This window comes from Numida meleagris, chromosome 10 (genome assembly GCF_002078875.1).
Source record: "Numida meleagris isolate 19003 breed g44 Domestic line chromosome 10, NumMel1.0, whole genome shotgun sequence".
Lineage (NCBI taxonomy): Eukaryota > Metazoa > Chordata > Aves > Galliformes > Numididae > Numida > Numida meleagris.
Window position 1 is genome coordinate 3625348 of NC_034418.1, and position 23787 is coordinate 3649134.

At 49.8% G+C, this 23787-nt stretch overlaps 1 long non-coding RNA gene across 14 annotated transcripts in view; it reads left to right on the forward strand.

Annotated features, from left to right (window-relative positions):
- The window catches only part of LOC110404434, a 244144-nt gene that overhangs the window by 195558 nt on the left and 24799 nt on the right, over positions 1–23787 (forward strand). The window lies entirely within an intron of this gene.

The window sequence follows — 23787 nt, forward strand, 5'->3', positions numbered from 1 at the left end:
GGCAGAATCCAAAGAGTTTAAAAAAAAATGCACGTACCAAATTTCATTACATAGAAGATTGAAAGTCATTCAGTAAATTCCACTCTTGTAAACATAAGGCCTGATCCTCATCTGAAGTAAATTGGCACAGAGCTATTGACTTCACTGGTGCCACAGCAATTACTCTCAGCTGAGCAGAAGTCCATTTTCTATACAGTGACATTTTAGTCTCTTCATGACTCATTAACTTGACCACATACTCTCTGTGAACCTGATCTAAAACCTGTATCTCAATTACTTGATCATCCTAAAGAATTGCTAATTAACAACTGAACACTTAAAAAGAGACAGAAGAAGAGATATATTTTGATATTTTCCATTTGGCAGAGTATTGTCTTATGAATAACGTAATATGCACTTCAAGATCTTGTTAATTTTGATGTGATAATGAATGGGAATTCCTAGTGGAATTTTTTTGTCCAGAAATATGAATGGTATTAGCTCAACAGTTCTATGATTAAGCAATAAGACCTGCTGAGGCAGGCACTACTCAGGGATGATTGACTGCTTTAATTGATTGACATCCAGAGGTAAAGCCAAGGGCACCAATTTACAGATCAGGTCAATTATCTCCTGGTAATGCCCACTTGGTATGTCTTATTGCTATGCTAATATTAACTGTTATTGAAACATTTTAATGAGTTTTTAATTTAAAAGAGGTAAATTTAAAAAGGGTGAACATTAAATTATTCAACTTGAAATAATGGGAACAGAAATATTCTGCTTCGCTAATGATGTTGTGGAAGTTTTGTTTTGCATACCAATACTTCTAGAGATCGTTTTTGTGCGTCTCCAAGGGAAGATGAGTACTGCTTGGCGTTGAATAGGAACCCACGGTGAGGCAGCACAAAATACACGGGCATCAGCTCTCAGAGCCTGGGAAACTATCAAGGCCCGCCACATCCAAAAGGCAGGTGGAAAAGCCGCCCCAGGGAGGGGACATTTCCTGTATGATGTTAGAAGTCTGCCTAAGGAGGCAAGGGACGTGCTCAGTGTGAGTGCAGAGAGCAGGCGTGGAGCTGAGCGGAGGGCTGTGCACGGTTCTTGTAGGCAGCAGGCAGCAGCGCTGGCACTGTGCGGCACCGGGCTCGTGGTGAGCTGCCTTGCATCTGCCCCCAGGGACGGGCTGTAGGGAAGGAACGACCTTCCAGTAGGATGCCAGGGGGAAACTAAGGGGGAAAAGGATACGTATGCTGTCACCATGCGAGCATGCAGTGGCAACCAGGAAGATGCAGGATGTAGTGTCCTCTGAGCACTCAGCTGACTCCTCTGGAGCACAGGGTCTGGTATAAGCAGAGAAGGAAGATGCTTAGACTTTCACTGAAAAATAAAGGTCACCGACGGTCTGGGCAATTACTGAAAGACACTGCAGCTTTTTTTGTATAGGAGATGGAAAAGAACAACTGAATGGGTTGTATCCAATGGGCAGGAGCTGTCTTTGACTCATGCTAACCTCAAAGTTTTAGGAAGGATTTTAGGAATGTAAATGTCCGCATGTTCACCACGTCTTCTCCAAGGAAAGTGCTGTAAAACAGACCTAGCAGGTGCCTCAAGAGTGTGAAGAGCATCACTGCAAAGTGTTCCTTTAAAGAAAAGATAGAAGGGATATCAAGTAACCAGTTTAGTTAAATCACAGAGTCTTCACCTCATGTCCTGGGAAGAGTATGCCAGGAGGGGAGAGTAACCTTTGGGTCGGGGACTCCTAGCTATGGTGGGATAGAGTTAGAAGGGCCGGTACACAAAATGCAGCGTAACTGGGAGATTGGTGGCCTGCTGAATTTCCTTGTGGTTTGTGAAAGAGCTACAGCAGTCACAGGGCTTCTGGGCATGAAAGTGGTGTCACAGGGCACAGCTTGGCAAATATGGGGTCTGTCTACAAAGAAAAAGAGGAAGTGGGGGAATGGCAACCTAGGAAATTACACTGTAGTTGGTGCAGATTTTCACATTAATAACTGTAGGTAACAAATCAAACTTGAGAAATGGATTACAGGCAATGTGAATGTGTCAAGAACGGCTTGTGCCAACGCAGCCTGATGGCCATCTGAGACAAACCTGTGGGCAGGGGAGGAGGAGTAGGCAAGACAACGTGTTAGCAAGGCCTTTCACATCATCCCACATACCATTTGCATATGGAATCTAGGAAATTGGTTGAAAAGCTGTAGATAGTTAGGAGTAAGAGGAAGGCGGGGCTAGAACAGTAGTAGGGTTTCATGGGAGTCTGCCGCAGGCCTTGTACTCTTTGGTATTTTCACTTGCGCCTTGGATCTCATAGGCAGTGGTATCTCCAGCACTGGGGTGTTGAGGAGATGTCAGACAAGCACTGTCAGGTGTGACACAGAGCAGCCGAGCCAGCCTGCAGGCAGGAGCACGAACTGGGTGACCTCCATCGTCCTTCCAGCCCCGCCGTTCTGTGCCTCACATCAAAATATTGAAGCTAATATGCCCGAATTTAAACCGGAATGGCCGAGATGCTGGAAAATATTTTTTTCTGCCAGTTGTGTTGTGAGGGCTGTAACCTCTAGCAGCAGGGTGGGGGAGAGAGGATGCAGTAACATCTTAAATCACCACTGTAAGACTCAACAGAGCTCATCTGTCAGCAAGTCTTGACAGGAGAGTTCTGAAAAAAAAACAAAACAGGACTAGCAGGTCTGCAGACTAGAGTGTTTTTTTTTCTTGTACCTTTTCTCCCTCTTCTCCCTCCATTTACTTTCTCTATCAGCCCTTATTTAAAGGAAGACAAACTCAGTTGTGCTTGAGTTCAAATGAAACTTTCCAACTTAGGCAGTTTCATTGAGTACCAAATGATGCCAAGCCATTTGCCTGTCCCCAGCTGACAGAACACCACACGACTGCCGTCCCCGAGCCCTGTGCAAACACAGCTATGGGTCTCAGAGGGAAGGGAAAGTTAAATGAAAGATGGGAGGAAATGGGCATGATGACAGGGCAGCTCTGCACAGCCCTGATGGGCGGTGTGGGTTGCTCACTGGTACTAAAGGTAAAACTATAGCTTGAGATGGAAATAGCTGTGCATTAGTGGGGCGTGGGGTCAGCACCTCACGCTGTCTGTAGGAAAGGACTGGCAGACGTGCTATGGGAGCCAGGAGGCCTGGCCTCCTCATGGCCTTCCTGCTCTTGGGCTCCTCTTGCTGCAAGTGGTGTGGTGAGCACCGAGCTGGTGATGGAGCAACCGCTGAGAGCTGGGGATTTACTCCTGCTGCAAGGGTTACAAAACTGACCGGGACTCTTATCCGAGGCTTGAAATACGTGTCTGTACCATGTACAGTAAGGAGCCAGGGTCACTGAAGAGCTAAATTATGCTTCTAGCACTATGCTGAGTGTGAATTGCATAAATAAAAGCTCTACATAGTTTCAATTCCTTATGTATGTTTTCAAAATACCTTTTGTTAATGCTCTTGAGTTTGGAATAACTTTTATGGGCAAGGAATCAACAGTGATGTGAAGATGAATTTCACGCCCCTCTTAATCCATGCCATGAAGTTACTCAAAAGTCAGTGAAAGATCAGTTCCAGTTCAACCCACACTGATGCCCTAATCTGTGTGCTGTCATCAGGCAATAGTGAGTTTGGAATGTGCCATATGGGAGCCTGGCAGATGTTGCACAAACTGCCTTTTCCTTCCTACTTCCAAGGCTTTCGTCAGCCGTACGCTCTGTAATAGCAGCGTGTAGGAATGGGATCGGATCAACCCCTCGACCAGCAGCTGCTTTAAGGTTGCTTCACTTTGCCTGTTGCGTACTCATGGGCCTCTGCAGTGCTTTTTTATTTTCCATACATCAGCCACGTCTCAAAAATTGTATTGCAATTCTGTTTGTAACAGCAAGACTCTACAAGCTACAGTGACTGGCTTTAGGGATAGGTAATTTTCCTGAGACTACAAAATCCCAGCTAATGCTGCTGCTTCCTTTGGGGACTGGTTACAACGGGACCCATCAAGCCATGCAGCATTTGCTTTTTCTGGCTGCCCATTGGCTGGGGAATGCCATGCTGGGGCTTGCAGGGCAGCACTGGTTGCACTGCCCACCCTTGCCAGGTGCACCCAGCGCTGTGCAGAAAGCACAGAGTCACACAAGGGTCAGCACAGAGCTGGCCCTGAGCTGATAAGCCCTCCTAAGATTATTCTGCATTAACACGACTGTGCAGCTTTGCATCAGACGTGGTAGCATGAGAAGGAGAAGAAGAGATCCACAAATCACGGTCTTTTCTTTTTGTTTCTATCATAGTTGAGGTTTACTAGAGGTAACAGTTCTTTCCCCAGTGAATATTTTACACAGCAAGTTACAGGTTTACTTCTCTGCTTCTGAATAGAAACAGACTTTCCATTCTGCAGTGCCTCTAAATGAGAATGTCATCCTGGTAGTTGCTTTTTGTTTATGTACAGGGGGCTCCAAATAGCTAAATATTCTCATGCATGTAGCTGCTAAGCAAGGCTGCTTCTAAATGCACACTGATGCTCTGGTCTGTAACAGGTTCCCAAAATACAGCGCATTGTAAGAACCAGCAAAGAGCTGGCAGGTTATTAAAGGGAAGCATCAGTGTCCTTAAGCACTACACTCAATTTTGCAAATAGGCAAGTCATTAGTAGAAGCAAATCTGTGCTGAAACACATTACAATCTTATAGATCCTGGGCTGGGCATCTCTTGTCATACTAAAAAAAAAAAAAGAAAAAAACAAATCTAACAGTTAATCAGCACTTTTGATAACCCCTGTAAGGTTCTCAGACATGAGTCTTTGGGGCAGTGTGGGGCCTTGACCCTGCTGGCTGGTCCAGGAGAGCTGCTTCCATGATGTCAGGTGAAGTTCTTTCAGGACGGAGTTCACTACAGTATCAGGTGCTCGTACAGAACACGGATGGTCTGACACAGCAACAAGCATTACTGGGCGATGCTACATCCCTGGTTTTGTTTCCAGTATTTCCTTCCAGATGTGAATAAATGCAGAAAAGCATCGATACAACTGGCGTGCGTGTAAGAAGGGGAATAGTACAATGAATTCACGTAAGGAACAGGAGGTAATGTCGCTTGCTTTTAAAGGTGGAAGGACAGTGTGTCCTCCAAAAACCCAGGCAGCACTGCTTTGTGCCAAATCTCATAGCGTTGTAATAGCCTGATTTATTTATTTTATTTAGCTCGATCACAGAGGCGTTTACCTTTCAAATCACTCGAGCTGTAAGAAAAGGAGAAAATACACATCATGCACGTATAGGCAATTTGTGCCAAACTATTCCAAAGCAATATGGGTTGTCAGCAAACAGGGCTATTTGCTGTGTGCTGGTATCTGCTGTATGTCGCATATTATCTGTAACAACTCTGCAATTCGTTCTTTCACTCTTGTTCTCTCTCTTTCATCACATTAGATTATGTAGAGGCACTTCAAGGTAAATTTTTAAAACTGTGTGGGAGATGGATGTTGGAGAAAAGCTAAGAAGCAAATACCTTGAATGTTTTTTAGCACAACTCCATCTGTCACCTATTTTGACAACTTACCTGCTCAAGTCACCTCTGTCTCACGCTGCTGTGTTGAGTCACATTGTGTTATCTCAGAATAACATATTTTGGAGCCGGGGCTGCCTTAATAATGGCACATACCTGGTGATTACAAGATAGGCTTCTCCACATCAGGAATATAGGGGCCGGGTTATTTCTGGGCAGCCACCTCCCTGCCCTCCTGCCTGCGCCGCGCCGCGCTGTAATGAATCCGCTGGCTGACACCGCGCACTGGGGAAGCTCAAGGGCAAGAGGCTCGTTTGCATCGGGTGCAACACCTCGCATGGGAGCATCGCTCCCCGTTCCCCCCACTGCTATTTCTCATTGCCAAGCCGCTCCTTCCAGGTCGCGCAGGATAACAAGTCAGCTAGGAAGGCTCGGAGATGACAGTGAGATAAAATATTTATGCGGCCTTATGGGAAGCGATCTATAGGCTCTTATGGCAGCTGTGATTTTGTTTTGTAGTTTACAGTATTAAAAAGACACGTCCAACCTGCAATCTAGCCCATTTCAAATGAGTGCTACCCGTGGGCTTCCTGATAATGTAGAGTCACAAATTATTGTTTCTTTACCCCGCTTCTGTCTTTCCTGTCACTGTGTGTAAGACGGGAGCGGGAGAGAGAGAAGTGCTGGGACCAAAGCAAAGCAGGCTGAGAACGGAGCAAAGCTGCCAACTGCACAAAATAAGCCCATGGGAGGAAATGAAAGGAAACCCTCCCTCCTGATTCTCTTTTCCTCATGGCTTCTACCCTGCATTTGTGCCTGCACCTAGAGGTGCTCATCTCATGACAAGGCGTGGGGCAGAGCGTGGCCCTTTGGGAACTGCCCAGAGGGACAGCCCAGGGGCTGGCTGTGCCCCTAGCTCCGGCCTCTTTGGGGCTTTTGGGTGGGAGAGCATTGGGCGAGGCAGAGGGGGGTGAGGTGCACACGTAGTGGCATTTTTCAGAATTGATCATTGGTCACTGAGGGGAGGTGGAGCGAGTACTAATTCAAATGGGGGTGATGAAGGGGATATGAAGCCCTTCTGTGCAGCGCAGGCTCTGTTTCTACATCTCATCATAACCAACTGTGCAGTCTCAGTGCCTCCATTCAGCTGTCCATCACACCATGCCCATGTCCAAATGCCAGAGCTGTCTGGCCAACTTGCCCACTCACATTCTTGAGGGAAGTGTGATACATGCAACTCCTCTTGGAATTTGGAGCCAAATGCTCGCTCAGTATCACAGCGCTGGTCCTGCTGCCCGCCTTCATGTTCAGGGCATCAAGGACTCCCACATCAAGATGATGAGAAGCTGTGCAGGGAGAAAGTGCAGATCCTATGTAACGTGACAACAGGAAAAGTTTTACCTAGCAGTCATCCCTGTTTTAAAATGCATCAGGGCTGCTCCCAGAGGCAATAAGCGGAGCTGCTTAAACGAGGTCCACAGTATAGACGGGCAAGGAGAAAGGAGTGCACAAAAGCTTAGCTTTCCTGGCAGCTTGGCCAGGGGCTGCCGCAGGGCAGGGCAGCGTGCAGTGCCCTGGCACACAGGTGGGGCTGGCTGGTGTCTGCAGTCCTTTGGCAAAACAAGGTGTCAGAGCACACCGCTGCTTCCAGCAGTACCTGTCCTGCCCAGCTCCCGGGAGCGACGCTCGCTGCTAATAGGTTTGGGGACACCAAGTGGCAATGGAAATGTATTGACTTATTATTCATTGATGATCTGTGCAGAGACGAAGCAGGCCTGTCTCAAGCCAGTTCTGGATGTCAGGAAGGTCATGTTAGAAGGTGAGTGTAGACATGTTTCTGGGATGGTTCCTACCATGCTACTTCAAGAGGATTTTCCTGGACTAAGTCTTGTGTAAAGCAGTGGGAGCCTGTGCAGCTCCTGAGCTGAAGAGCAGCTGGGAGTGATGCAGCGTGCGGGCCTTGAGCGCTGAGCCAAGGAGCTGAGCGGTGCGTCTGCTGTGTGCAGAAGGGACCCCTGCCTCACAGTGGGAATGGAGGTCGCAGTGCAGGAGTTGTGAGGGCAGTGAATGGGGCTTCCCTCCAATTTCTCTGGCGTTTTCCCATTTGCATGCGGTAGTGACAGCATTGCACGGTGGGACTGGGGCTGGTAGTAAGCATATTCACCAGCCTGAGGAGCTGGAACAGCAGCTGTGCAGCGCAGCAGCCACACAAACACCAGTCTAGCTCCACTACCCAGGGCCAGGCACTGGGTGGCCCCCAGGTTTTGGGTCCCCCCAAAGGCTCTCTAGCCCTTCTGTGCACCTAAAGTTCTTGTTTCCATGCCTCGCCTGGTGGACCATGTAAAATGTGGTCTTTAAGGTGGAATTGCGTGAAATATAACAGCTTCAGGCAAGAATGAAACACAGTCATTTCCTTCCTGGCACTCCGACTGTGCCAGGTCATGCACCGCTGAACACACAGCGCAGCCCCACCAGCCCCAGCTCGCACAGCCCAGCACCAGCTTGCTGAACTGGAGCAGGGCAGCGCTGCTCCTCCTGGCACGCTGGGGCTGCCTGACATCCCCAGAGAAACCCTCCCGGCCACATCCACCTTCCGCTGGCAGCTCTCATGGGCTGCAGGATGGACGCTGCTGGAAGTTTGTCTTGGGATCAAGCACCAGGTGTTATAAAGGTCATTAATGTTTTCCAAGTAACGTTCTGTTTGCTTCTCAAAGCCCCTGCCAAGTTTCTCTGAGATGTGTACATCAAATGCTCTGGATACCTTGGGCAGCAAAAGTGGCAGCAGGTTTCTAAACCAATTTGTGCTACTTCAGTAGCATCTCAGCAGATGTTCTTATTACTTGGAGCTGCTCAGGTTGGCTTCCTCACCAGCTGACTCTTACCCTTGGAATAAAACAATCTTGTTGTTTATGTTTTAGGAGTTTTGCACATTTTGGAGTGTTAGATGAACTGAAACATGCCTCAGACGTTCATTTAGTTCAGTGGGGTTTATCTCCACTGAATGTCATTTTTATGACATTGAGCTCATGATGTGCATCACTCCTGGCTTTTACTTCAGGGGATCAATTCAGGTACCCTGAGGAGGATGCAGGGTCACTTGCAGAACAAACATGTCAGAAGGCCTTCTCTAGCAACAGGCTGTGACTAAAACAGGTGGGTGAGGAGTGGGGAAGGCAGTGATTCGTTCCATCCTACGGTACGTACCTAGGGTCTGTCCATGTTCCAAATAAACCCGGCTAGCATTTGGTGAACTGTATGTTCACTCTTCTTCATTTATGGCAGGCTAAGGCCAATGAGTGAAAGCCGTTTAGATGCACAACGTCATGTTTCTGTCATCTTCAGCCACTGCCCCTACATGCCCCCTCCCCACAGTGCCCATCGCCAGTAACTCCCTGTCCCTGTAACTTTCTGTCCCTGCCCTGACCCCTTTCAGTCAGTTTCTTCAGCAGTGCCAATACTAAGTCCTGTTAATTCCTTATTAATTAATGGTTCATTGTGGCTGAAATGAATTAGGGAGGAATTACACAAGTGGCCCAGCAAGCAGATGGGAGGGAATGACCCCTTGCAGGAGAGGGAAGTGCAGGTGGAGGACGGGAGGGGCACCTGTTGACTGTGGCAGCTGCAACCAGGTGGGGTTTGTCACAGAATCATGGAATATCCTGAGCTGGGAGGGACCCCCAAGGATCATGGAGTCCAACAGTCTTACTTGTTACTTCATACCAACCAAGGAAAGAGGGGTGTGAGTTAGGTGTTTGTGGCGTGTCCTCTGTTGTCCACAGGCAAGATGTGGAAGTGAATACTATGTCTCTGAGGAAAGTCCCTGCCCGTGGACAGAGAGGACTTGGACGTGCTTAGCCACAGACGTGGTTCTCTTCAAATAAAGTTCCAGGTTATATTAGGCTTCCATCATCCCAGATTTGGTTGCAACTGCAACTACAGAATAAGTAGTAGGATCCCAGCTTAGATAATCAAGACCAGAGCCTTTGCTAGTGTGAACAGGAGTATCGAAATAGAGGGATACGTTGCAGATGTTACCAGCTCAACATCAGCTTTTTTCTGTTACAGCTATGATAAAAACACTGGCCTTGTGTTAATGAGTGACAATCAGACTTCGCGTGCTGTTGTTGGTTTACTCTGCCTCTTTCTTCTTTCCTTTTCTTTTTCTCTTTTTCTCTTCTCCTTGTCTCTCTCTCTCCTTTTCTCCTCTTCTCTCTGTTGAGTGACTTGATTTGAGCACAAGATCAGGACAAGTCAGGCATTCCTGATAAACCTGTGTTACCAGCACAGCATTTAGGCACAAACTTCAGAACAAAGGGATTGAAAAGCATATTTCACAACATTTATATTTCCTGCAGATCTTAGAATAGATCAATATCCTTCCTGAACTTGCTTGCAAACGTTCAGTTATGATTTGGTGAAGTGCAGAGATAAGAGGGCCAGTTTCAAAAGCACAAAGAGGTAGATATTGTCATTTATATTGTCATTTCAGAATGGAAAATAGAGTATGCGTGAAAATATGTCTTGTAATTTAATGAGCAACGCTAAAGGCTCCTGTTGCTGGGGTGCTCCAAGTATTGGCTGGCAGAGAAGAAGGGAGGTGTCTTCAGCAAACACCATCTCTCTTACGTGATATTTAAAAAGAAATATAATAGGCACCTTTCAGTACATAGTAAGTCTCTCAGATTAAATTCCCGCTCCATTTCTGTTTAACCTCTCAAGCCAGTCAAGGAAAAGGAAGGTTTGAATAGTCAAGGTGCCTTCGCCTTGAGTTAGAAGTTTTGTCCTGGGGTGGGAGGCTGCGTGTAGAGCGGGGCCGGAGGGGTGGGTGGGCAGCCAGCAGCACGGCTGTGGGTTCAGCTCGCTGTGTCTGCTCACCCATAGCTGCAAGGGCCATTCACCAGGGGGTGGCTCACCCCACCAGCACGGTCCTGCTCCACATCAGACCTGCCTGCAGAGCACGGCCTCTGGGCAGGGTGATTTCTGTATGCAGAGGGAAACTGGAACGACAGATAAAGGGGAACCTGCCAATCTAGATAAGAGATGAGATTGAACTGGAGCAGTCAAAGAAAAGAGCCGCTTTTTCAGACACTAGAATGAATGGTTAAACTTTAAGATTGGACGCCGCAGTAGGCTTGAGCTCAGTAAGGAAAATAGATTTAGTAAGTTAATGAGGAATAGAGGCACTGGATGCTCAGAAGAAATAGATCAAGGTTTCTGACATGAGGCCTATTTACTATTTAATTCCCTCCGCAAAGAGGTGAGCCTGCCCTTGCTCATGATGGAGCTGCCTGAGCAGTTTAGTTACTCTGCAGGGGCAAAGATGTGAGAGAAAGCAGCAAACGGCCAGCTGGGGCAGGTCAGTCTTCTGCTGCAGCTCTGCAAGATGCTCTGGTTACTCTGAAGGAGGAGGGACTGCCTCACAATGGCAGGATGCTCTGTGTGTGTTTTGAGCCTGAAATCGGAGTTCTTTGCATTGTCTGTCTGTGGCAGGGCTGGGGGGGATGCTGTAGCAGATACAGAGTGACCATTCTGAAGTGAGTACACTCGTAACTGTTTTAGCAGTGTTGCCTGGCCGTATTTGCAGCCACTGTGGGTGGAACTGTGCAGTGCCCCAGCCCACGTTATCCCGCTGAAAGCAACGCAGCCACAAGGGAGAGTGCCCTCTGAGCACTCGGGTTTTCCCTTATGAACCTAACACTGTAAGGCTGCTGGAGGAACCCTCGCTGCACTATCTCTGCCTGGTTTTGTTTGCATTCGTGCAGATCTACCATTCAAGCATGCATATGTGCATAAGAGTGTGCGTGATTAAAAAGTACCACTAATTGTATCGCACAAATTGTGTCTGTTTCCTACCTGATGCAGTCTGAAACTAGGATGAACCAGCTCTATAATCAGCCATGCAGATTCTCTGAAATCCTGCACTTAGTTTGCTACAGGTAGGTGCTGGAAGTTAGAATGTTACATTAAGGGTAATTTCCTTAATGCACAGTTAGAATCAGCCACTTTTATAGTCTGTCTTCATCTGTGTGAATTGGACTTGGCACAGTTAGTTGTCAAGTTGTGAGAGTCACAAAATAGCTGCCTATGAGCTAGGGATTCTTTTCCCCTAACTCACCAGTGACAGGATCCATAACAGTGGGGGCTGTGGGAGGCCTCGTGTGCCGCTGCTACTTGGCAGATGCCACTCAGTGGGAGTTTAAAGTGGATTGCAATAATTCATCAGCTTCATCGATACTATCTAATAAGTAAAACTGACACAATAGTGAATCTTTGCTTGGCAAACAACATTCATTGGTCAGTACTGAACATTCACCTACTCTTATTGACCTAAGGGTGGCATCTTTACGGAAGCTCAGGGATGTCAGAGAGATGCCTCTCTGCTTCAGCTGGTCCTTCTGCTGCAGAACTAGCTGCTTTTCCCTCTGCAAGCACCAAGAGGTGCAGGCATCGTTCCATTCCCACCAATGCCTCCCTGACAAATGCTCTGTTTTCAGCGAGGGAGCCCTGCTGCACTGCACACTGGGCTGGAGATAACAGGGCTTCCCCATCCTGTTCATTCATCCAATTTCATAAACGTGTGTTGGTGTGGGAGGCTGGGATCACACCCAGCTTGGCAAAATTATCAGCTTCTGAAGGAGAAAAGAAGTTCAAAATGATTCTGCGTCACATAACCCGGAGGTAGTGCTCCTGAGAGGTAATACTGTACAGTAGCATCCTAGCAACCGTGTCAAATAGACGAGAAACCAGGAGAACAAAGAGCGCGTGTTAGAACTACCCTGGAGCATGTCTGAATTAATTATGCCTCTTAATTTTTTGGATAAAAATCAGGTGCTTATTTCATTTTTTATAACTCAGAATCAAAACATTAGTCTTTTATTTATGATGACGCTGATTCTGCCCAGAGTGTGTTGGTTTTCTGGCTCTCAGATGCAGCTCTGAAAAACTTGACATCTTTCCATGCCTTCAGAGAACCCAGGAGCAAATGGCTTTTCCCTAAACTGAAAGTAGAGTTTCAAAATCGTTTCAAAGTTTGTATTATTGGGTAAAAGAGTATTTTAAACTTTTACCCAATGTGAAATAGACCATAATTACTATGTGGACTGTACGCATAAAGCAGTGCAGACCATTCACCAATTAATTCTGAAAACCCTTCGGTGAGGGTTTAGCTGCTGAGCTAACCAAGTTATGAGTTCATATCCCACGACCAAAGAAGGAGACAAGGAGTACAGTCAGACCTCCTGAGATCATAAATACGGATTTAAAGGCATGGTTTGCTAAACAAGCGTTGTCTGCAGAATTAAATTTGGTATAGGAAGGTGGTGTATTCTCCAAGTATTTCAACAGGAGCCTGTGCACATCATTAACTTAAAAAATAGCTCATTTATTTTCGTAGTCCGGCTCCCTTTCGCATATAAAACGCATTTTGGCAAACAATGTAGCATACAACATGTCATAATCTGTATGTTTCGTGCAACCAACAAATGTACGAAGCGGGCAGTCTGGCCCACAGCTCTGTCCCTCAGGCTTTGCTATCAGCAGAGCGTCCCGCAGTCAAAGCTGTGCTGCTTTACAACTGAGGAAATGTGGTGATGGATGAGTCGGGCCCACGGTGGGGTGATATGCGCCAGACGAAGCTGCGAGGAGTTGGTCCTTTCCACATTCAGCGCGGCGTTCCGCAGCATTTAATCAGAATGTTTGCATTTATGATTATTTTCCCCCTTCCTCAGCCCTCGTGACGATTAATCCTTGTCCCTGCACCAGCGAGAGCTGTAGGAGCTGCAGCAGTGACGCTGCACAGTAATTGTGTTTATAACTGTAAACACAATTGATTGCCATTTCACCATACGAGCATGAGCTTACACAGACAGAATATATTACATTGAGAAGAAATGTTTTAAGTGAATTCCGGTGTCAGCTAAATTGATAGTTAAAGGTATGAAATGCAGCACTGACAAATGGAAAAGCTTTTTTACACAACACAGGATGTAAGCGGGGCCTGTGTGCCACAGCAAACTGTTCCGACCGAGATGCAGGAGGATTCCCATCTAGGTGCTCATGTGGAAATCAGAAATACCCAATGCTGTAACTAATGCAATGAATAGTGCAAAGGCTTTGGATCCCCGTATTCTAGGATGTAAGTCAGCCTCTAACTACTGCAGAGCAGCATAGGAAAGCAGGCTGTCCACATCTGCCCCGTGCCGTGCTTCTGCATTTCTCCTGACCCCTCATACTGCCCAGCATCAGACAGAGGTGAGCTAACAGGACCTGGGTTCTGGCACAGCACCAGTTACCTCAAGAGGTACTCGCCTGCCTCCTCCTAAAGGGAAGGTGTTGCTCCCATGTGATAGCACCCACTTCTTTGCTCCAGGCTCAGAACAGCAAGGCAGAATTTATGTTGAAATAATTAGAAATGTAATGATCTTGATGTTCTTCCATTGACCATTATCCAAATGCTCTGTATCTTTGGGGCCACCAGTGGCCCCAGTGTGATGGTGAGATGTCACCTTTTTGTTTTGTGCAAGCCACCTAGCAAATAATTACAGCTGCTTTTCTTGTTCTGCTACTAAGGAATAGCTGTAAGAGTGCCATGGAAGGAGGATCAGGGCCAGCTCTATGCTGATCCCACTGGTTCCAGCTGTTCTCATTCACATCCCACCAAGAAGATGGATTTCTAAAGGGTGGCTGAGCCTCGGTCCTACCGCAGCCTCTGCCGAAGGGAGGGCACTGCCTTTAGCCTGCAGGCACAGTGCAATGTGAAGCTTTACAGCTCTGGCATTGTCAAAATCACTGTCATCCCCATGTCGCGGTACCCTGAGGAGCACAGATGCTGAAAGTCCCAGGGGATAGGCATCCTGGGCAGCTGGTGAAGTTGGAAGGAGCTATGCAAAGCGCAGAGAGTGCATTCCAAAGCTGGGATGCTGCAGTAATTTGCAAAGCATTATCAGCGCCGCGCTATCCAGCAGTGGAGGGATAGAAGCCGAACAGTCAGAAAACCCAGCTATATCCTATAATAACAAATACAGAGCTAAAGTAGAAAGGAAGGAGCAATATGGTTAGTATCTGATAATATGTCTACCCTCTAGCCACTGCTGAAAGACATTCTAGCCCACACTAGATTTAAGATGGATGAGAAGTTTGCTGTCAAACAGGCAAGGCTTAAAAGAGGAGAGGAACTGAAGGTTTGATCTTTAACACCAGATGGAAAAGAGAAAGATGAAAGAAAAGTTAATCAGAGACTTTTCTTAAGCTCTACTGATTACTGGAAAGCTTTTGACATGGTCTGTAGTATGCAGAAGTGAGTGGTGAGCCTTGATATTAACCAGCTCACCTAACAGGTTTTTTTCCCCCCAGAGTTTAACAACTCAGTCAATAGCCTGCTGGTGAGTTATTACATTTTCCATTGCAAAACTGACAAGGTATTTCTTCTTCACAACCCTCCCAAGCGGCCCTAGCGAGCATTTCCTTTAGAAGTCAGTCTCATCCCCAGTGACAGCAGCAATGGAAGAAGGTGGAGAGAAGCGGTGTTGTTCTCCTCTTGGACTGCCCGGGGAGCAGGTGCTTCAGGCCAGTTATTTAAGGAATGGGTTCTTCAAGTGGGACTTGAGGACTCAAGTTGGCTGTGGCTGGGACAGAGTATCCCTGTGAAGATTCAGCAGTATCAGCTCCTTCTGAGCAGCTCCTGCTCCTGTTTCTTCACACCAGGTGGGACACCGTCCTTGTTCACCGGGCTGAAAAGGAGAAGTGCGGGGCTTTGCTGGATCCTGAAGTACTGAGCAGCTCTCAGATACGGGTTTGTCCTTTTCCCTCCTCACCTTGAGAAGCCATGAAGGCCTTTTAGCAGGAGCTGTCAACAGAGCCCCAGTTCTCAGTGTGGCACAGTCTCTGAGAAACCTTTGGAAGCAGTTGCCCAAAAGCTGCAGGCAGGGTGTGTTCGCACCCACCAGCTCAGCAGCATGCATTGCAGCCTGTTTGAGCTTTCAGCTGGTAGCCCCCAGCTCATCTCTCCGGCCATATGGCTTAGAGCATCGTGGAGCTGCTGCTCATCTTCCCAGCTCCCTGTGCAGTAGGTGATGGGAGCGGTATTATCAGTAGTCTGCACACAGGCAATGGATGCATAGAAGGCTGGGACGTGCTTCAGGGTCACACTGTCTGTGGCTCACAGTTGAACCCCTTAAGCTCAGACCTTTCTACCTCGTTCCGATATCCAACGTCTATGGATGTATTTTTCCCTTACGGATTTAGCTGTTCCATTGGTTCCCAACTTTGAAGCAGTTTCCTGCATGAATTTTTAACTTGTCCATTGAAAGCATATGGGCCTTTCCTAGCGAGCAAGTGAATCGACAGGCTTGGAAAGGGATGTGAACCAGAGCTTGAATCTCAGCCAAACAATTTGTTCTGGCTTTAATCAAGATGTCTTCTTTTAACTTCAAATATCATTTTTTAAAATCCCATATCAAAACTTCTAGTGTCACACTATGAAATCAATAAATGCTACCAGTCACTCTACCCAGAGATACTTCAAAGCAGCCTGAGTGGTAGCTTTAAAAAATTTTATTTTTAAAAATATTCATCAAAGTGATGCAGTTAATAAGAAGGCAAAACAAAATTAACAGCAACAAAGAAGTGTGTCTGTTACATTTTGAAAAATCGCACAAATCCTCCTACCAGTTTTGCATGCAAAGTTTCTCTTTTCCTGTTGCTACATTGACACCTTATCTTGTTTTTTTTTTCGCCATAACCAGGAACTTAGTTTTGCAAATGCTAGTTTTCATGTAGCCGTGCAATTCCTCAAGTGTTCGATGCAATTTTGCGTCTTACGTAACCATTACACTTGTGGGCCAGGTTCTCCTGCGTGCAGCCCCACATGAGGAACCTGTCCTCATTCCGCAATGTGCTTCAACTGCGTGCTCAAGTCTCATCAATTTCCATGGCTCCGTGTTTAAAGCTAGGGAGGTGGTTATGGCCATTCCTGAGTGAGGGTCGTGGAGGCTTGTTTTATTCCATAAGGATTTCAATAGGAAGCCAATGGAAGTTTTCATGAGTGAAGTTCCAATGTAAATAAGAGCTTGGGCATCTTGTCCATTTATCACAACAACTACTATCCCATTTTATTGAGTACTGCTGTGGTTCTTCAGCTGAGGCACTAGAGGTAGTTGGGCTATGCAGATTTTGACAGACGTTTATTTCTAAATGCTCCTTAACACTATTTCTAGAATCAGTAAAAAGAATTCATGCGATCTGTATTTTGCAGTGGGCGAATCTGTTTTTCGCTTGAGATTGCTGAGGTTGTTTTGGTAATTCTAAAGGCAGGCACCAAACAGGGAGGGGCCATCTGCCTGATGTCCAGTGACACACTTCCAGTGCGTCTGTCCCCAGCCCTGGTTTAGGCATAGGTTTTAGGATGGGCCGGTTCATGCTGCAGAGCAGCAGTGCTTAGGGCTGTTGTTCATTGCCCTGCGTCCAGTGTTGGTGCGATTGGAGGAGCACCGCAGTACCTCCCTAGCCACCAGCTGCTGCCCAGCGTGGGGCTCTCAAAGGCCCGTGGTCACAGCCGGGTGCCCTGGGTCTCTCAGGTGCCACCGCAGACCTCTCTGAGGTGACCGCATCCCTGCCAGGGGCTGGCTAGGTGCTCCCCAGCTCAGGCACCCAGTGTGCAGGCCCCAGGAGAACATGGGGCCTTCACGGAGCCTGGGAGCTGGGGCTGAGCGGGGCCTGGGGACGTGCTCTCCGAGAAGAAGGTTCAGGGAAAACGGTGGCAGCAGCTCTTATCTTTGAAATTGAAAAGCCTGCCATTGGATCTCAGCAGCTGGAGAGCTTAAGCAAAGGATATCCAACAGCTCAATTCCCAGTTCAAGGTCAGGGCTTGTACTGAATAGTATGTTAAGAAAAAAAGAAATTTGGTGGGAACTGTGCTACTAACACAGATGAGGCAGGGATGTTCAGATCTGCCAGGGAGACGAGTTAGCTGGCCTTCTCCCGCTGGCTCCCTGTGCAGTGCAGTGGCAGCACACGAACGTTTCCCCGTCCAGCTCTCAGCCCTGCCCTCCCAGCAGCAGGGGTTTGGTGGCGGGGAACGAGCTCTCCCTGGCTGAGCCTTCAGGGACAGAGCTCCTTCCCCCTGCTGCGTGCCGCTGCGCTGGCAGCGAGTGGGAACCGCTGCAGAAGTGTGCGGCAGTGCAAGCTGCTGGCGGGTGGGGGCACCCGGGGCTTGGCCAGAACCCCCCATAAGCACTGCACCTCCAGCTCAGCTCATTGCACCTCCTGGGTTTGATCTCCTTTGCTACCTGCCCGCTCAGGATGGCACTTACACCAGGCGGAAGAGTCTCACCAGAACAAAGTCGCCGCTCGCCAGCTAACACGGTTTCATGGGCTCTTTGTTGTTTTCCTTTTCATACCTGCTAATGTGATAGAGCGAGGGCACCATGTGCGCAGCAAGGCGCAGGCTGGCAGGCAGCCCGGGAAGCCCTGCCACGTGTCCCAGCTCTCGCACGGTGCTCCGCTTCCCCAGCTTCGCTGCTGCACGTTTTTCCCCAGCAGCTCGCAAACAGCAGAGACCTTGTGGTCAGAGCTTCCTGGTGGCTTGGCATCGAGGTGTAAACAGATCGAGTTCATTCAGGAGAGTTTCTTGCAGAGACGGACTGAGTGCGCAATCCAATCTTTTTCCCCCTGTTAATTTCCACGAGGGATGTGCCAGGCTCCTCCCTGCTCAGGTGAGGTCAGCAGATGGGCAGGGACATTGCAGAGACCTGCAGGGAACAGGGAGGAAAGTTTCTTTTCTCTTTCTCTTTTTTTCTTTCTTTCTTTTTTTTTTTCTTCTGAGCACCATTACCCCTCACCTCTGAACCAAGAAAGACTTTACGTGGTGTCATAATTTAGCAAATTACTTCCTCAAAGGAAGGTCAAACATTTTACCATTCGATCAATAGGAAGCGACTTACAAATCATGTGTATTGATCATTGTAATCATTCAGAGGAATGTAGGGCAGACACTAAAATCACATGCACTTAGTCTTAATTGCCCACATTAAAGCAATTATGCCCCAAAACTGTCATTGTCTAATGCTATGCACACTACCCAGCGTGGCAACTTTTAGCCATACATATTTAATCATAAATCAGCCTCTTAGGTCCGTTGCACTAACGACCTACAATATTGCCGTAATTATGCAAATATAACTATGTCTTTTTTCATCGACGTGTAAGATCATGTTGCTTTTGGGAGCCAAGTGGAGGAAAATAAGCCCCTGTATTAATGCAGCTGGTACTTAATACGTGTATTTTACAGCTGTGCTATGCACTCATGACACAAGTACTCAAAGTGACCTGAAATTGCTAATGAACAGAGAGCCTTTGTAAAAGCAGTCACAGGTCAAGGACTTGCAGATAAAACTTGCTGAGCAGCGCCTTGGTGGTAGGCTGGTGTCAGGAGAGGGCTGTTTGCTTGGGGATGTTTATAAACATTGTTTTCCAGGGGATCATTTTACCCAGAAGCGTCCCGGACAAATACCCATTCGGTAACATTAAAATGAATGTTTTCTGATCTTCTGGACGTAAGGTGGGTGCCGCACTCCTTCAGTCAGGGCAGGCAACACGTAGGCTCAGGGCGGTTCTGTGATTTGTTCCCACAGCCCACGGAAAGATTGGTCAGGAATTTCCTCCTCTGACAATTTCTTAACAGATCTGGAAAATTAACCATTCTGATTCATTATATACCTTACGTTTCGCAAGCAAGAGCATTTGAAATGACAATATTACCTGGCATGGGACAGCCAGATTTGCTTTTCACAGAGAATATGTGTTCTTGAAGTAGATGAAAGATTATCTCCTAGTTCTGGGACTGAATGGGAGAAGCTGCCTCCTTGGCAGCAGGTCCGGCCGGGGCACGCACACCTTCCCTGGGAGATGTGAAGCTGCAGCCCCTCCAGGCCCAGCCCCTGCGTCAGAGCAGCAAGGCAGAGTACGTGGAAGCTGAGAGCTAAATTGGTTCCGTCCCGGGAAGATCTCTGGCTCCAAATCTCAGACAACTCTATTTTAACAAGATTTTGAGAATGTCTGCAATGTTTTTGATCTCCTGCTCCAAGGAGCAATGTGTAGTGCATAAGGTATCGTATGGGTCCTGTGCGTACAGGTGGGCCCTGAGTCACACGTGATTTAGTACGGGCTTTTAAAGGGGGAAAGGCAGTGGTTTCTGTCAGAGCCCCAGCGCCAGAATTGCCATTCAAGCATTAACCACTGCTCAGAGGAGAAGGACCCAAAGGACATTCGTGGGCTCAGGACAGCCGCGCCGTGCCCGACAGGAGCTGGGCTGGGCACGATGGCTCAGAGCCACAGCGCTGCCCACACTCCTGCTCCGCCTCAGGAGCAGCGAAGTTGTTGGCTGGCTCCTTTATGAAAGTTAAAATTGGTTTGTCATTTTCTTTTCGCTTCTCGCACCTTATCTAGTTTCTGCATTCTTCCCACTTCAGTAGTCAAAGTGATTGAAAGCCGAAAACTGAGCGGATCTGTCCCCGCAGCAACTTTCCTCGCGTTTCTCATTTTCCGTCGTATCAAACGGGCTCTTTGTGTCTGCGCTCCCCTGATGTTGCCTCTGTTACACGGAGATATTCTTCAGGTCACGGGGGTTAAAAGGGGGCTAAAAAGGAGATCATATTGGACTTGCTTTACACAGCCATGTAGCATTAGCCCCAACGCCCAATAGAGGAAAGATATACTACTCCTATTTGATGAGCAGCAGGCCAATAAATTCATTAATCATCATTTTATGCCTCATCAAACACTTCCCAAGTTCCTCCATGGGAGTTATACAAATTAGCCACTGAAAAGGCAGTAATTTTAGTTTAGCTAGGTAAGTGCTTTTTGATTGCCTTCCTGAACAATGCTTCCCTTGACAAGCTAATAAATCAGCCCTTTCTGAATCAGAAGTGCAGCAAGTGCGAACAATAACTCCACATAGTTTCTCCGCTGATTTCAGCTGGAAGGCCTAAGAGGATGATCTGGGATCAAAGTCTCTCACTTTATTGCGGAGCGAAAGCTTTCTTTATGAAGAAGAGCTGCCGAGAAATGAGGGAAGGGGGGATTTTTTAATCAATTAATGAGCAGAAAAAAGTCTTGAAACAAAAAGGCGGCCTAAGGCCGCGGCGTGGGGCGCAGGTGAGGCCGTGGGCGGGCAGCGAGGGGACCGGGCCGGGCTGCGCTCAGCGCGGTGCTGCCCGGCGGGCCCGGAGGGCTGCAGGTGCTCGTGGCGCGGGGGGGGCTGGCGCTGCGGCGGAAGCCCTGCGGCTGAGCTGCCTTCTCTTTTTATTTTTTTCAAATCGCAGCCTTTGACAGTATCAATTTTTTTTTTTAACTTGGCCGTAAATCATTTCACTAATCAGCTGTCACCGGCCGACACGCACACGTTGGCATTCAGCCGGAGAATTTGTTTTGGAAGGCCTTTAGCGACAAACCCGATGTTGGTATCAATGCCGTCTGCGGTGCTCCCGCACGCGGGGTCGGACGGGGCGGGGGGAGCGGGGCTCCGCAGCGTGAGGCCGGGGCCGAGGGCCCCCCCGCGGCCGGAGCGGGCTGTTTCCGCGCGGGGCGGCCGCTCCTCTTCATTAACTTTCCCCTCCGCACACCACCGCGTGCCTCTGAAAATAACTTGGCAAACCGGGAGCCGTTTATCTCTTTTATCTTGGGACCTGATCCAATTAAATAAGTGCACATTTACATTTGCATCCATCAGGCATGAGCGCGGAGAGGGCTGCGGTTTGCTTTAAGCAAATAGAAGCCGATGGCGGCGGAGAGGAGAGGTGCGGGGCCGGACCCCCGCGGGGACGGGACGCGGCCCCTCGCCGGGGCAGCGCAGCGCCGGGCTGCGAGCCGCGGGTCCGCACGCGCTCCGCCGACGGGCGCCGGGTAACGCGGCGCGGAGCCCGTCGGTCTGGGGCCTGAATCCGCCGGCGAGCAGAAGGCCCCGGGCAGCGCCGGCCGCGGGGCAATCCCGCTCCTTCCGGCGGCGAACAGGAGCCGCTCCCGCGGCCGCGCCGTCGGACAGGGCCGGGCCGGGCCGGCGCTCCCGCACCGCCGCGATGCGGTGGAGGAATGCGGGCGGCGCGGGACCGAGGCGCCATCTGTCCCCGCGGGCCGGGAGCGCTGATTTATGCGGAGCGCCTCGGAGGAGCTCGCCGCAGACTTTGTCTTTCTCTGTCAGAGCCGAGTAAAAAGAAGCAGCTGGCCTGAATTTTTAGCACCCATAATTAATTAAGAGCTTCGTTCCTGGGATTTGATGATTCAATAAAGCGAGACCCTTATTCCCCTATGTGCTTGCAGTGAATGTCTCCTCCACTCCGATCCTCGGGCCCCGAGATGGGGCAGATTAACGCTCTTTTTCTGTGGAAGAGAGGGGGAAAAAATGCCTTAAGATTGCATCTGAGGCGCACACAAAAGGTAAATTCAGAACTGCCACTTGTTCTCCGCCAGAGCTCCTTCTTCGGAGCCATTGATGTGTTTGTGCCAGATCTTAAAGGAACCGGCGGGGGGACGGGGAATTATTACCGTAGCGCTCGGTTGGAAGGCAGCGGGTTCTGGGTTCGGGGGCACTTGTTCCCGGCCGGCCGCGGTGCCCCCGCTAATAACCGAGCGGGGACGGGGGAGCTCCCGGGGCTCGGGCCCCGCACCGGGCCCTGCCCGCGGCCAAACCCGGGCTCCGTACTGCGCGCCGCGCTCCGTCGCTCCTTCCCTCGGCCGCCCCCCGCAACCCCGCGGTCCCTGCCCTCGTGCCGCGGCTCCGGGGCTGCCCGGGCACTTCGCGGCCGCCGTGAGGTCCTCTCGCCGGCCCGAGGGTACGGCCCGTGGAGCAGATAAACGGGAAAGGCCGCAACCGGGGAGAGGGGGGCTGTGAACACGGCCTGAGGCGCGGGGGTCTGAATTCGGATTTGTTTTGGTTTTAAGCGTGAAAGAGGAAGCAGCGGGGCTGCGCCGGGCTCCCCGCCTCGTCGCCCTCCGCCATTGAGAAACGGCCCGGGGGCAAGGGAAGGCCCCGCTGCCCCCGGCCGGCTCCGGTCCCTCAGCCGAGGGATACTGCCGGGGGCACCTACGGGGCTCCCCCGGGGCAGCCCCTACCCCCGGCCCGGAGGCTCCCGGGGCGGCCGCAGGCGGGAGCTCCGCTCGCTCCCCGAGGGGCCCCGGCCGGGGCAGAGCGGCTCCACGCGGGGATGCCGGGGGCCCGGCGGGAGCGGGCGGCCCGCGGGAGCTGCGCCGCCGCCACCTGCGGCCCGGGCCGGGCACCTGCTGCTGTTGGCTGCTGCTGCCGGCCCGGCCCGGCCCCGCTCGAGGCCCGGCGGAGGCTGCTCCCGTTATTTGTATTTTAAATGTCCTCAGAATGTTTTGTTTTGTTTTGTTTTCGAACGACAAATTGACATAGCGCAGCAGAAAGGGCGGGCTGCCCCCTCCCCCCTTGCTGTTAGAAAGGAGAAAGCAGGAACGGCAGCGCCGGGCCCCCCCGCTGCAGAGGGACGGGGAAAGGACAAAACTGGGGGAACAGCGGTGGGGCCGCAGGAATGGTTATGGTTTAAATGGGCGACGGGCCGCGACATGAAGGAAACGGGAAATTCCCGGCGGAATTTACGTATCAAACGAAAACCGTACTGCGATCGCGGACAGACCCGCCGAAAGCAGCCCCGGTTATAGGGAACGGGGCTACCGAACGAGCGGGGCTCCGGAGCGGCCGTGCGGAGCGGCTTTCTCAGAGACAGGGAGGTGAGCTGGGAAAAGGTAGAGCGGCATTAAACCAAATCCGTCCCCGCTCGCTGAGAAACGAAACCCCGTTCGATCCGACCCGCTGGGAACCTGTTGGTTCCGCACTGCCGGCTCCGGCGCTGGGAAGTTCCACCCGGGGCAGAACCGGGGCCGCCCCGCAGAGCCCCATCCCCGCGGCACGCGCGGCCGCTGCGCTCCTCCTGCGCGGAATGCGGCCGGCGCGGAGCTCCGCGTTGTGAGTGCGGGACCCGAGCGCGGGTCCGAGCGGGCGGTAAAAATTCTTGTATAATGTATAAAGGGACAAAAGAACGTATTATTGTCCCTGGAAAATTGGAGCCTTCACACATTCCGGTCGGAACAATTTTGATTTCAAACGAGATTGCACGCATCACTCGGGTACCCAGGTGTAAGACGTGACCCACGAAGTACCCTTTAAACCCCCGTAACACGTACACACGCGTGAATAAACCCGTTCCGGCCACCGAACGGCTCCGACAAAGTTGAAGGGCTCACGAAATAATTATCCGGATCAGAAGAAAAAAAAAAAAAAAAAAAAAAA